The sequence below is a fragment of the Siphateles boraxobius genome, unplaced genomic scaffold (assembly GCF_051911475.1).
Source record: "Siphateles boraxobius isolate OS27281-9 unplaced genomic scaffold, OSU_SipBor_1 130, whole genome shotgun sequence".
Lineage (NCBI taxonomy): Eukaryota > Metazoa > Chordata > Actinopteri > Cypriniformes > Leuciscidae > Siphateles > Siphateles boraxobius.
The window spans coordinates 45,485,216-45,499,720 of record NW_027508734.1 but is presented as its reverse complement, the minus strand read 5'-3'; the positions used below and the strand labels follow the sequence as shown (position 1 = coordinate 45,499,720).

Below are 14,505 nucleotides of genomic sequence, written 5' to 3'. Positions count from 1 at the left end.
TTAGTATCGGAGCCAGCCAACTTTATCGTGTGGAGCTATGTCTACCGAGGTGAGTAATAGATCATACAAATTGAGGGCAGCGTGTGTGTTTATGTCGAATTGCATTAAAGCAGTTTGTGTTTCTCGCTCGTTCAGGCTTCTCACGAGACTTCCTATTTACAACTTACCGGGATGTTAGTCCTCATGTTGCAAGGTTGGTTTTCCACCTGGGAATGCTGGGGGGAGTGGGGAAAGTCACCATTCTCATCGGAACAGGTTATTAAACCATCCAAATGATTTCTAAACGGTTTTATTAAGTTGAAATAGTTGCCGAATGCCCCTTTAAATACATTTTTCCTGAAAACAAGTTATGACAGTCACTGTGTTTACAGTACTTTTTGTATTTGATTGTTGATTAGTATATCTAAAAATAAATATAGCAACAAATTCATTAATTTGGGTTCTATTGAGTTTAGAGTTTTTTTATCCTTAAGAAAATTATAATAATAATAGCAAATGTATTTAAACACATATACACATTTGTTAAAAAACAGTTTAATTAAAAAAATAAACAAATTTTTTTTTTCTCCCCCTTGCCGTCCCGAACCTGTACAGAACCGTGACTTCAATACCGAGATAAGTACTGAACCGTTATGTCTGTGTACAATTACACCCCTAAATAACAACAAGAGTGTAATAAATAAGTGTACTGTACTAACCATGGGAATGAGCACTATAATTGTAGGAGTGTTCATAGGAATTAAGCTATATAAGCTAAGAATGTTCCTCAGAGCAATTGTACAGTATGTTTCTGAAGATAATTTTGCGAAATGAGAAGCACAAAAGGCAGTATATCAATTAGTATTATTTTTCAAAAGTAAGTGGCAGGTTCTTTTTAAGGAACAGAAGCATCTCAGCATGTTTAGCTATAAGCTTGTTTCTGCTTTCATTCAGAGTCTGAGCAGAACAATCTTTTATTTTCCACAAAAGGGGCTAAAAGATATTTTTGTGTCATTTGAGCCAGAGCTGGAAATCCCAGATTATTGCTCAGTACTTGAAGGTTGTGGTTTGTCTGTACAAAGCACAGTGGTCTCTCCAAGGTATGCTTCCAGCTGTGTGGGAGCAGCTGTTGGAGCACAGCTCTCAGATGTAGAATCTGCAATTTCTTCAAAAACACTGTCCAGACTCGTACCTGTCTGGTCACTGTGTATCTATTTTTTTTTTTAAATAATTTATTGGTTTGTCAAGACTACATAAGAATTTAAAATGTAAAAAAAAAAAAAAAACATTCTTCGTTCTAGGCGCATTTTCTTTTTTTCTGCTCCCCAAAAGATAGCTTCATTTTGAAGCCATAGTCATGCGTCAAAAAGAATGTCATTATATGCCGCACTGCGTGAGTCCAAAACAGTAATTAAATACATATAGATTAAGTATTAGAAAAAAATACATTTCCACATGACTTTACCATGAAATCATCATCCATTTGCGCCATTAAGCTGATGAGAGACTCTGACTTACACTACTGGTCTAAATGTCAGTGGTAAAGCCAACTTCTTTTATGTCATGCAACAAGCTGACAACGCATTGTCACTGCATTGTGTATCTGTGGTAAGATGACATCTCATAATTTTCCCTTGTTATCCCTTGACAATATCTCGTTTTTCTATGGTTTTTCAGTGCTCACTCTTGCATTTCATTTTTTAGATGTTTTACCAGATTACTCCTATTATAAGGACTAATTTTTGTACGTCTTCTTGATATCTTTGCAGAACAAAGTTTACAGTCTGCCATGCATCGGTTGTCATCGTTCATTTTAAAATATTTACACACCGCTGAAGCTGACATTTTTTTCTGCTGCTTGCAGATGTCTCTGTGCACTGAAAGTTGTCATCGGTATCAGTTTACTGTTCAATCACTGATACTAATATTAATTTCTGATACTGTATCAGTTTTCGGTATCTGAGTATTTTTACGAGTACAAGTACATGAGCTCAATATCGGTACCAATATCAATATTGGTACATCCCTCACTTTTTGTTCTTCGTGACTTGACGGGAGCAGTAAGCATTCTGACAGCAAGTATGCAGTCTTGCTGGGTCCAAGATCCTCTTAAGATTATCACATGTTTTTTACATTAAATGAGACTGCACTGGAAGGATCAAAACACTACAATACTACTAGGATCTTCTAAAAGCCAGATATGCAGAACATGGCCTTTGCAGTGTAATAAAAATATAGCAATTTTCATCTGTCATGATTGATCACATAACAACAGATAATGTGTTATGTGCTGATACATACCTGGAAAGCAAGGAGAACACATATTTGGAATTCAATGGCTTAGAGCCGAAATGTAAAGACAGGCACTAGCTACACAAGCTCAATTTTGTACTTCGTGGCATTCTAAAATGTAATTTATAATACTATTTTTTTTTAAATAATACTATTTATAACACTGTGTCAGTGTTATACTGTCATGAAAACCTGACTGTAATGGCAATATCTTTTGGTGACGTTAATGGTCCATAAATTACACACATTTTTAATTACACACATTTAAGAGGACCACCATGAGATATGTTACTTTTATGACATTTGCCAACATGTATTCATGCATTTGCTGGTAACATGACTGGTTAACCTTGTTAAATTCAAATAGGGATGGGACGATTACCGGTTTCACTATAAACCACAATAAAATGTACTGACGGTTAGTAATATCGTTTAAAATTCAATTATCATTAAAACCGTGTTTGATTATCGCGATTTTTGTAACTCACTATAAATCCTGTCCAGCCAGCAACAGTCTGACGCAGGCGCGCAATGTTGGGTTTTTTTTTTTATTCGAGAAGGAATGGCGGAAGGTGGTGACCATTTTCGGGAGATTTTTCAGCCTTTTAAGAGGACCAAATCTGAGGTGTGGTCCTATTTCATCTTTTTCAAAAGTTCTGAGCAAAACTTAATCGAGGATGGTCACTCTGTCTGCAGAACATGCAAGAAAAAAAGTCGCTGTGATAGGGGTAAACACTTCAAATCTGCCGAGCCGTCCTGTGTGATCATCATCCACTGTTGTAGCGAACGCAAGGCAAGTTAACATTGATCTCAATACTAAAACTACGTCTGGGAAATAATTGGGCACAAAATGTTGTTTTAAGTTGAAATATTTTATCTCACTCACTTGAAATAAACTTGAAGCTTCCGCGAAGTTCGCAGCAAGTGGCTTTGAGCCAAAACGAACAAGTTCAAACATGACTATTAAGAGTGACATTTAAGAGATAATGATGTATATTCATTGTACAATTATTACACCGATTTTTTTTTACCACGTAATTACGGGGACATATTGAATAGAGATTAATGTCTCTATTCTTACCTGTTAAATCCATTTTGTACAGCATACAAAACTCATCCAGACAAGATGATCAAAATAATATTATCAAATTCTGTAAACAATAAATCAACTCTGATTTCATTTTCAATACAATCAAAAACGGAGACGCAAGATGACAAGTTGTATTTGAATGAAATGAGAGCGCACGTCCGCTGTGATAGTGAGTTATAATGCATTGCTATTGACGACGGTCATTATAAGGAAGGAAATGCCACAGAATAGAATCTTGCTTTAAAAAGTGCATAGAGCTGCTCGTTTATCTGTTGTTTGTTGATTCTCAAATATAAAACTTGTTGAAATGTTTTCAGTGTGAGCATCAGTTCTTTTTTAACACTTTCATCTTGTTTTAACAAAACCGTGATAATATTGATAATCACAATAAATTCGGTCACTATAATCGTGATATGAAATTTTCATACCGTCCCATCCCTAAATTCAAATGATTAAAATCAGCATGAAATGAAAAATCACTTAATCTATTTTCTAAATGCATGTTATGGATCTTGTTTTGAAAGATTCATCCATGCATAGGTTTCATTTTTTCACAGAGTTCTTTCTAATGATTTATGCAAGATTTCTCCAATCATTTAGTCCGCTTAAACCCCGCCCTTTCTTATAATTGACTGAAAGCTCACATTCAGATTTCCCTCAATCCAATCTACAACCGATAGATAGAACCAAGTCCCTACCCTAATTTTTTTTCTATTTTTTTTGATAATCCATTTTATTCGGATTCACATCATGTGGTGATGAGCAGGACGAGGTCGAGGGACGTGAGAGAACGGCGTGAGGCCGGTGGCGTGATTGATAATGAGCGACACCTGCGCTACAGTGAAGATCGTTGCTCGAGAGAGGAACAGGTCTGAACTTGTGTTTTGTGTGGCCAGCAGTCGTCCGTGAGGGCTGCTGGCTTATACTTTGTTTTTGTATTTGTTTATTTATTTATTAAGTTTATTAAATGTTCGCCGGTTCCTGCCTCCTTCTTCCTATAACATCTGAACCTTGTTACACATCACGATATGGAGTAATACATAAAAATATTATATGGTCATAACATGGGAATTACATTTTTCCTTGATCTTTTTAAATAGGAACGCATTTTTAAGCCTTGCAGTTCAATATAGGAACACTTCCTTCCTATAACACCCTATTAAGGGTGTCACTTTTGTGAAAAAATCCTGTTCGATTTTTGAGACATAAGTGTTCATTGAATCGATTGTAAAATCGATTTTCCATGTCTAAAGACGTTTCCATTTTCAACGCCAAATATAGGCCAATCCACAGACAACTAACAGGCATTATGACGAACGTAAAGAGGGTGCTTGAGATGCCCAAGTCAGCAATATTTCTGATGATTTATTGGCATAAAGTTTCGTGCACAATGACAAACATGGAGTGCAACATTCAGGAAAAACAATAAGCAGAGTGGACTGCCATAACATTGATGAAAAACTGCAGGCTTCAACATGGCTGTGTTTACGTAAATAAATAAAACTTAAAATTCACTGAAGGACTAGCCTACATTGAACGTGAAGTTCGTGTAGGATAAACACGCAGGACCGCTACATTCTCCAAATCAGACAGTGGACTAGAAACATCTGTCGCAGTCTACAACAGGACTGCATTTATGATTTAGGCTATTCAAAAATCTCCAAAATTATTTTACGTAATGATTCAATCCATTATAGACAACTGTTCAAAAATGAAACTTTAAATGGACTTACTTGAGAACAGGCCATGTGTTTTGTTTTTTTAAGATGATAGACCTGCACTTTGACATGACCAAAACGCAGCCCTGATGTCAGCAGAGACCGTATTTACTAGACAACAATACCCTGTGTGACCTCGTCGACATGACAGTCATCAGCACTGATCCCCACTAGAGACCACAAGAAACAGACAGGTCCTCCGCACAGACCCTATGGCCAGCTTCGGCTCCATGATGAATCTGATCTTCAAGCAAAAGGAACTGGACGAATATTTAAATGCTACCGATCCCAATCTGAATTCTGTCTTGTGTTTCAGCCTAATCATAATGACACCATGTTTATTCATTGGCCAGAGGAGAACTGGCCCCTGACTGTGACTTTTTTCCAAAGGTTTTTTTCCTCCATTCTGTCACCTGAGGGAGTTTGGATTCCTTGCCACTGTCGCCTCTGAGGACACTTAATATTCAACAATATTTTTTATCTGACTGTACCAACGCTAATGTACGAGATCTGAACTAAGCTGGATGAAGAATTTTTTTTGCAGAACTGCTTTACAGATGAAATAAACTAATTGAATAATTGATGATCTTTACAACTGAACTGAATCAACACTGAACTGACTTCCGCTGAACAACAGCCGAAATGCATAATTTTCCTGTTTTCACTGTAAAGCTGCTTTGAAGGAATCTGTATTGTATAAAGCGCTATATAAATAAAGGTAACTTGACTTATTTATTATTTATTTATAGTGTTTGACCAATATTGATTTTTTGATGGCCGATGCCGACATCTTGTGCCCGATGGCTGATATACTAATCATTTATATTAATTTTACTTAATATTTAATCAATTAGAAATAAAGAATTTTTGAAAATGACATGAATATGACAAAATGGGCAACTGTATAAAGCACAGCATAGTTTGAAATCAAGGGTTTAAAGTTTGTCATTCGTGCATCTTCAGTAAAGCTGAACTCTTCTCCTGTCAGCATTCAATTCCAACGGACCGACTGTCATGCATAGAATACATGCAATATATGCAACAGGTACCAATGCTACAATTTTCTAAATGTCATAATCATTTGATTACAAACAAGTATTCATTACTTCAATGAGCTAATTTTTTCTGCCTTTAATTATTACATTGTTTAAATTAATAAATGTTTTGCTAACTGTGATTTAATATATTTGTACATTTCTGAAATACATAACTTAGACAGTTACCTCTGATGATAAAAGATCACTCTAAATTGTAATGCAGACTCATACATTTTCTGTAAAACTGCTTTGAAATTATGTGTATTGTGAAAAGCGCCATTCAAATAAATGTGAATTGAATACGCATTTTTTGGCAGGCTACAAATGCACACTTAAGATCTCACAATAAAATAAAATAAAAATAAAAATAAAAGTCTCGCTTCAGACACATCAGCCAAACAAAAAAATTTATCACCCAATGGCGATATTTAAAAAAATGCATATATATATATATATATATATATATATAAATTAAAAGCTTAGTTAAGGTCATTAAAACAGACCATAATTAGCAGTGACATGATTTCTTTATGTGTTTGTGCTGAAAGGAATGTAATTGCAGACTTATAAACCTGTCCTAACGTGAATGAACCTGCAGCCAGAAACTACTCACTCAAAGCCATTCTGGCTGTTTTAGCCAAGCCTGGTTTTGTGAAAGAAATATGTTTGCCTAAAGCCTTTAAGGAATGTTAACCTAAAATTGCACAAAAAAGTCTTACATTGACATTTTTATTATACATATTTGCTATGAAATGGCTAAAAAGGTGATTTTTCAAATCATATAAAAAACAGCCATTGTTGCCAAGTAGATTCTAAATATTTTAATGTAAGAAATAAAAATAATAATGTAGCCTAGTTAATCAAAAAAATCAAGGCAAGTTTTCACACTGAAACATAAGGAAAATGAATAGTAGATAGTAGATCACTTTATTAACTAAAATATGCACTTGTGCAGAGGTTTAGAGACAACTTGGCACAAAAACTCGCTGAACTTCTATTACTGAACCCTGAACTAATTTAGAAAATAAAACAATGCATTTTGTCCTTTGTTGTCTATTTTGTTGTAGTAGGGTACAAGTCAGTTTTAATTTTGGTGTGTGTGTGTGTGTGTGTGTCCTGAATTTTACATTCCTGCAAAATTTTCCTTTCAGTGCATCACTAATCATGGATATTCAATATCGTCTAGACCTACAGTGTGTGTGCACATCATTTGCACAAGAAAATTAATTTAGTAAAGTCAATTTAGTTAGGTTCTTCTGAAGGAGATCAATGTACTGTGACATGCAGGAGACAAGTCATTTTAACTGAAATATTTATGAATGTGATTATTGGTTCACATCTGAACCAGGGCTCATCATCACACTATGTTCTTCATGATGTGGATTTTGGTGACAACTGGTGCCACTAGCTGCAAACTTCACAAAGCAGTTGAAAAGTTACCAGAACTCCTAAACGATTCAGTGAATATGAGATGAAGATGACAAAAAATAAACACCACTGATAGTGGTCTTGATGACAGAAATAGACGGGTCTTAAACGCACACACACGACACAATCATATCTCACAGAGCTGAACCAAATGTTCTTTCCGTCAAAATAATTTGCATGAACCACTTTTATGAGCCATTCGTGTGCAGAGCTGGTGCATACTTTAAAAAGAAGCTAGTCTATAATCATTCTGCAATATTAAAATCAGCTCTGTCAGGACATTTTCATTTATCCAGAATTCCCAGCAATCATCAGGGTAGCATTTGTAAAAAGTATAACAAGGTGTAATGCTAGTAAAAACATGTGAGATAGGTCCCATTACATCCAATGAAGTTGAAGCCCTTTCATCCATTCAAATGGTCAGGCTTTCTGCTTTCCTTTGCTCCATATCAATAACCTGTGCTAAAGTAATGACAACATAATCTAATAAGGGGTCATGGTATGCTCAGGCGGTATTAGTGGCTGTGGTATGAGGGGTTTCAGTACCAAAGGCAGAATCAACCACATTGCTGATGTCATTTGCAGGGCGACACAAAGCACCATTTAGAGCCTCAGGCTGAAATGCATAAACTAGCTCACATTCCACACCTCTTGCAACCGTTAAAACCATGCTAGCCCCACAGAGACATACTAATTGAACAACAAGGCTGAGTACACAATCTTTATGGTATGAAGTAGAAACAAGAAACTTAAATACTAGTGGATTGCACAAGTTTTGAAATGATCAAAACAGCAAATAAAAAAATAATTGACCGATAAACAAAAGAGGATCCTTTTGAAGCCGTTTTGTCTGACATCAATAGGTTACATTGAAGTTGAGTGAACTATAATATCGTGCTGATAAATTGTTTATAAGTCCCGTGTTATACAGGGTTTTGTTTATTCACAGAGATAAATAATTAAAGGCTTTGTTGTTGTTGTTGTTTTCATCTCGGATGAACTCACACCACGACTGGACTCATTTATTTAATAACAGGATGCCATTTGCAATAAAACTTCCCGGTGTTATGGACATCGCCATCTTTGATTCTGTCACTATAGTTATCCAAGTTTGAATACAGCTGTGACTTCAGCTGTTTGTTCAGATATTTAGTCAAACAGCTACTTTAAGCTGTTGAGTGAATCGGGATACATTAATTCTAAACTCGGATACTATTTTGAGTGGACTAATTGGGCTGGAGAGACAATGAAAAGCATCAAATGCTTTGAAATCTGCTGTGATGCTTCATACTTCGTATGAGCTAAGGAGTATCTCTAGCATTAGTGAGAACACAAACACATTTGGGAAGTACATAACACGTTTTTTGACACTGCGGTGACTGTAAGCACTCTTCTCTGAATTTGTACTGCAGCTTAGCAATTTCAGACACACACTTCTCCATCCCGCCAGCCTGAACAGATGGACAAACCTCCTCTCGCTGGAGGACCCCTGGGCTGACTATGTATTGCCTGACGAAAAACCTCCTCACGCATTCTGTCTGAGGCCAAAACAGGATTAAAGATACAGTATTATGTCCAGCTCTACTAGAGGGCTAGGGTGGAAAAGTGCACACTGGTTTGAGTGGGAGTGAGCCGAGGTCACCATTTGCATGTTGAGTGCACTCTAGTGGTGCTGTGATAGAGGTGAGGAGAGGGTACACATCTATTTTAGAGAAACACAGCAGAGATTGGACTGTTTTGGAACTTCAGTGACCGAGTAAGAGAGTTGTCATTGGGTGAAAGTGTCAACACAGAAAAGGCTGCTCGCGCTCCAATCTTCTTTCTTTTCTCTCCTTCCTTTCCCGTGGATCTCTGACAGAAAGACTTCCGCATGCCTGTCGCTTTAGCCCTCGTATCTTGGCAGCAGCGGAAGAGTGTTACAAACTTCCAACACCTCCACCATATTGAAAACGCTGTGACACAACACTCTCAGAAACTGTCCTACCACTGACTGCTAGGTAAGTGGAGATCTCAAGTAATATACCTACCCAGCTGACGCCTCTGAGCAACTGTCATCCATAGACTCTTCTTCACATCAAAAAGGGCACAGTACAAGTGGTAGTCATAACTAGGGACATCCCGATTTGAATTTTTGACAGTACGATTATTGACTGATGAGATAACACGGTTTCTACGATTCTATAACTTTTATGCAACAATAGACCCCCCGCCCACCCCACAAACATCACAATTTTATTTGTTAGGATATGCAGTTAAGTTACAAGGGATGGCGAAAACTAAAAAAATTCTTGACCGACCACCGAGCCTCATTAGCTGATTGAAACAGGTTAACCGATTAGTTTAAAATATGCCACGCTATTTGAAATAACAGCCATTTCGAGCTGTGTAAAAGAAAAAAAAATGCGTAAAAGACGCACCGGCCAAGGCAGCTCTAACTCACCGTGTGCCTTCTAATAACGGACAGAACAAGTCGCGTTTTCAGGTGATACATCATAGATGATGTAGGCCTACTGTATTTAAGCACTGTATCACACAAGTTGCAACTTACATCTGTGTCATTCTCTTTGATGAAATGGCCCCACACACTACTTTCTTTGCACGCTTCATCCTGCCGTCTGCCCTGGCTCTAACCTCGAGTGTTTTAACCTGTAGCCTTTACTTTTCGCAAACCTTGTGAGCACGGGAACCCAAACGCTGTGACCTCGCGCCAAATGTTTTTATTGGTTTATTAAGTAAAAACAGGCGAGTTATGAAAAATTGAGTGTGAGGTGAGGGATTTGTTCACTTTAGGGATGACGAAAACTAAAAAAATTCTTGACCGACCACCGAGTCTCATTAGCCGGTTGAAACTGGTTTACCGATTAGTTTAAAATATAACACGCTATTTGAAATAACAGCCATTGCGAGCCGCGCCTGCGTTTTCGCAACTCTGTTGCATCTCTCTGCCGCTCTGCCTCCCGCTCACACACTCACACACACACACACACACACACACACACACACACACACTGCCCCGGGGCCGCCCTTCCACTCACGTCACTTTTTTTAAATCCCCTACAGCGCGAAACATGAGTCCCGCAAACGCGGTGCCGAGGAGCTTGTATGTAATCAGAGGACAAATGGCTCCTTAGTTTCGAAATGGTTTGGATACAAGGTGATCGCGTTGAAAATAAAGGCGTTAGTATAGCGTTAGAAGCTCATTTGAAACATTGCCGCGACTCATTTAAGAAAATGACAGCTCCAAAGAGACGCCGCTTTATTTTTGAGGTAGTGCTAAGAACAATAAAAAAAGATGATGATCATCATCACCTTATCTGTTGCCACTAAAATGTAGATGTAATGTATTTCCAAATCTAAGCCCATCTTATGCGGAATGTTGCCTAATAGACTACAACATGATAAAACCAATGGATAAAACAGGCACCTTCAGAATGCGTAAAAGACCGGCCAAGGCAGGTCTAACTCACTGTGTGCCTTCTAGAGTTCTCAACGGGCCGGGTCGGCCCGACAAACCCGACGGGAACCACAGGTTCGGGCCGGGTTCGGAGCGAAAATATAAGCAAATGACTCGGGTCGGGTCGGACCTCGGGCTTAATCTTTTTTTCGCTCAGAGAAAAAAAAAACATTTATTAATCATCGCTGCTGTTCACCGTAAAGAAAGTCTGGCTGCTGCGTGCAACGTGCATCGCGGGGGCAGACCTGACGCCGCTGCGTGCACGCCTTTAGCCTGGAGAAGAAGATGGAGTTGGTGAAATGTAAACTTGCCGCAGGTGAATTCACCGTCGCTACTACAGGAGTGGGAAAATCAGAGGTCTGGAATTCTGATGGAAATTCTACAGGTTATGTGCAATGCTCAAAATGCAAGGTGCTGATAAAATATGAAAATTGCATTATCGGTTTCGGGCCGAAATAAAAAAAAAAACAGCCGAAAACGTAAACCGAAAATGATTGTCACCCGCCCCTCCCATCCGTGCGCATGCGCTTAGGTTTCACTCACGGTCAAGCTGTTATCACGCGCCTATCAAAGATAGGGATGTTTCCCGCGCTCGTGCTCCAAACCATGTAGCGCACGCCAGACAGGGAGAGAGTAAGAGACTTTGCATGTGTGTGCTAGTGTGCCACATGAAGCGCATGTAAGACCCCAGTCCAATTTTCTGTGTGTATAGCAGTTACATTAAAATTTGCGCAGTACTGCAAAACTGTGTTTCATAAGGCTACATAGGCGTACATGTTGTTTACAGTTTGAGTTTGGATTAAGTTGTAATGCTGTTTTTGCACTGTTGTTTTGCATTTTTTTTTGCACAGCAATTTAAAATGTAGTAAAAAATTGTTTACAGGAGCAGTAGAATAGAGACCCACTGCCATTCTGTAATTTTGTGTGTAGTTATTCAGATAATTGTGGATCTTTTTGCACAACTGTTAAAAATCTATTTTATTTGATGGAACATAAAACTTGAAGAATAATATTATTTGGTATTATTATTTATATTTATTGTTAAAAATATTTTAAGTTTTTAAGTTTTGTACTGTGTATATATATATCAGTATAAGTTTTTAAAAGAAGCCATTTTCGGGTTCAGTTTCGGTTTTCGGCCAAGTGCATCCTAAATTTTCGGTTTCGGTTTTGGCCCAGAATTTTCATGTCGGTGCATCACTAATAAATATACATGAATATTCATGAATATCAGTATATAAATAATGTCTTTTGAACAGTGGTCTTTTGACCATTGTTGTTTCGACAATTAAAAACATTAATTTTAAAATAAGTAATATTACAAAAGGCAGGCAATGCTGGCATTCAAAATAGGGATTGTTAGACATCTTATCTGTTGAGTGAAAAAAAGACCACATCTGGGTCGGTTTGAATTCCTTTGAATTCTCAGAGTCGTCGCCACCTCTGAAAAGTCAATCCGACATTGATAGCAGTTGTATTTTGTTTGTTACTTTCCCAACAAATATTCATTATTTTGTTAATTGTGTGCAATTAGTTGTAGCTAAGCTGCCAGAAATAACACACCGCACACATTCTTTATTTATAGAAGTGACATAACAATACAAAGATGAAAGATGTGACTCTGACATTTCCCATGAAAAAAAGGCCACAAAAAAAGATTTCCCATCCCAAAAAAGTTGAAAAGAGTATCTAACTTGATACTGATAGTCAGAATAAGGAAAACTAACACAAGGGTCTATTCTCGCAATTACTAATGGTTTGTAAGAGGTTTAATATAGAAATAATCTATAACATTCTCTTCTCTAAAGTAAAAAGTGGGTTGAGCACATATATTAAAGGTGCAGGATAAAAAGTTGAAAGCAGAACTGTGATTGTGAGTGAAAGTCAACAGTCTTCTTTCTTAAAGAAAGAAGGGAGTCTTTCTTTACAGGTGTCTAAACATTGAGGTATGTCGTGTTACTTAAGGTTCTGTTGCTAAAAATGACTCAGCTATCAAGCAGGGATCAGCTACCGAGATGGTGCAACCCCCCCCCCCCCTCCCCCCACCCCACCCCACCCCACTGTGTGCAGTGCCCATGCCTCCGTTCAAGAGTCAAATGTCACATGCTATTCGTCTTTAACTACAGCATAAAACCAGCAGACAATGGTCTCACGCTGAGTTTAGATGGACTTCACAGGGAGAAGTAAAAAACTATGTTGTCTACTTTCCAGACAGCCTGTGCTAACCTTATCAAAGTTGAATACTCTAAAAAAATATATAATACTCCCCTGACCTAAGTAAAGAGAAATGTGAAGAGTAAACAAGACCCCATCTTATCTTGTCCTTTCATGGTACACAGTTGTTGGAATGCTTAAAAACAGTCATCACTGAAACCACAAAGTAAGGGATTCTACTACTTCTGTGCCTGATACTCCTGAAACAATGTGTGAATATTTGTTTGTACTAAAGCACACTTTTAAATTAAACCTGCTTTTTGCGGAGGAATCTGTTGGTCTTAAATAAAGCCAGTCCAATCTGAAACAGCTATGCGCTTTGCGCTTACAAATAGCTTGTTTCAAACCAGGAACCACTAATGTTAGAAGCCAAGGGCTGGATAATAACCGTACCAAGATTTAAAATAGCAATCCCTCACTGAGAGACTGACATGAAACAATACTAGATCACCCTATCCAAAAAATTTAAATAAATAAATAAATAAAAACTCTGTAAACTGCAAGTAACCGATGTGGCTAGGAATGCAAAATAGACTATCATTCAAAAGTTTAGGGTTGGTAAGTTGTTGTTTTTTTTAAATGGAACAAAAGCAGCAGATATGTAACTTGGTCACATCACATTTTTCGTCGGATATATGCCAAGTAGGATGTACTTCTTATTGTTATGTCAATATACAATGCCAGATCTGCTCTGATGTGGTGATCACAGATTCATCTGCACAGAGGAGAAGTGCTGAAGCACAACCCATGTAAAAACAAACAAACAAAAACTCTACAAGTAATTGCAATTTTATGTATCAAACCGAGATGGCAATAGAGAGGCAAAAGTGCCATACTACAGATTTAAAATAAGTTATTGTAAATTAATTTTAATGTATATTTTAAATTTGATTTAAAACTGTGTCAGCAAAACTGATTTTTCAGAAGCCGTAACTCCAGTTCCCTTTCGAACGGTCACTTCGTATTGCGTAGCTATACGCAGTGGGGGGGGAAACTCCTTTTCCTCGATTTACTGAAGCCTTTATGTAAAGCGCATTTGCAGCTGCACAGCTAGAACATGAGCGTCTGGCTCGCTCATAGGCTGCGCTGCGGCAACTGCACATCCAATGGCGCAGGCGCCTCTGACGTGCAACCAATGAGATAACTCTGCGTCATACACGTCAGAGCCCGCCAAGGGGGCGTGACCTCAGTCTATAATAGCCCCCGAATTCGCCATTATAGCAGATTTTACTCCTTCAGCGACAAACTTCACGTCTCTGACCATTTATTGAGCCTTCGCCGTCGAACAAGCCT

General features: G+C 37.8%; 1 protein-coding gene across 4 annotated transcripts in view; it reads right to left on the bottom strand.

Annotated features, from left to right (window-relative positions):
• Positions 1-14,505, bottom strand: part of LOC143737755 (protein phosphatase 3 catalytic subunit alpha) — a 253,663-nt gene that overhangs the window by 230,085 nt on the left and 9,073 nt on the right. The window lies entirely within an intron of this gene.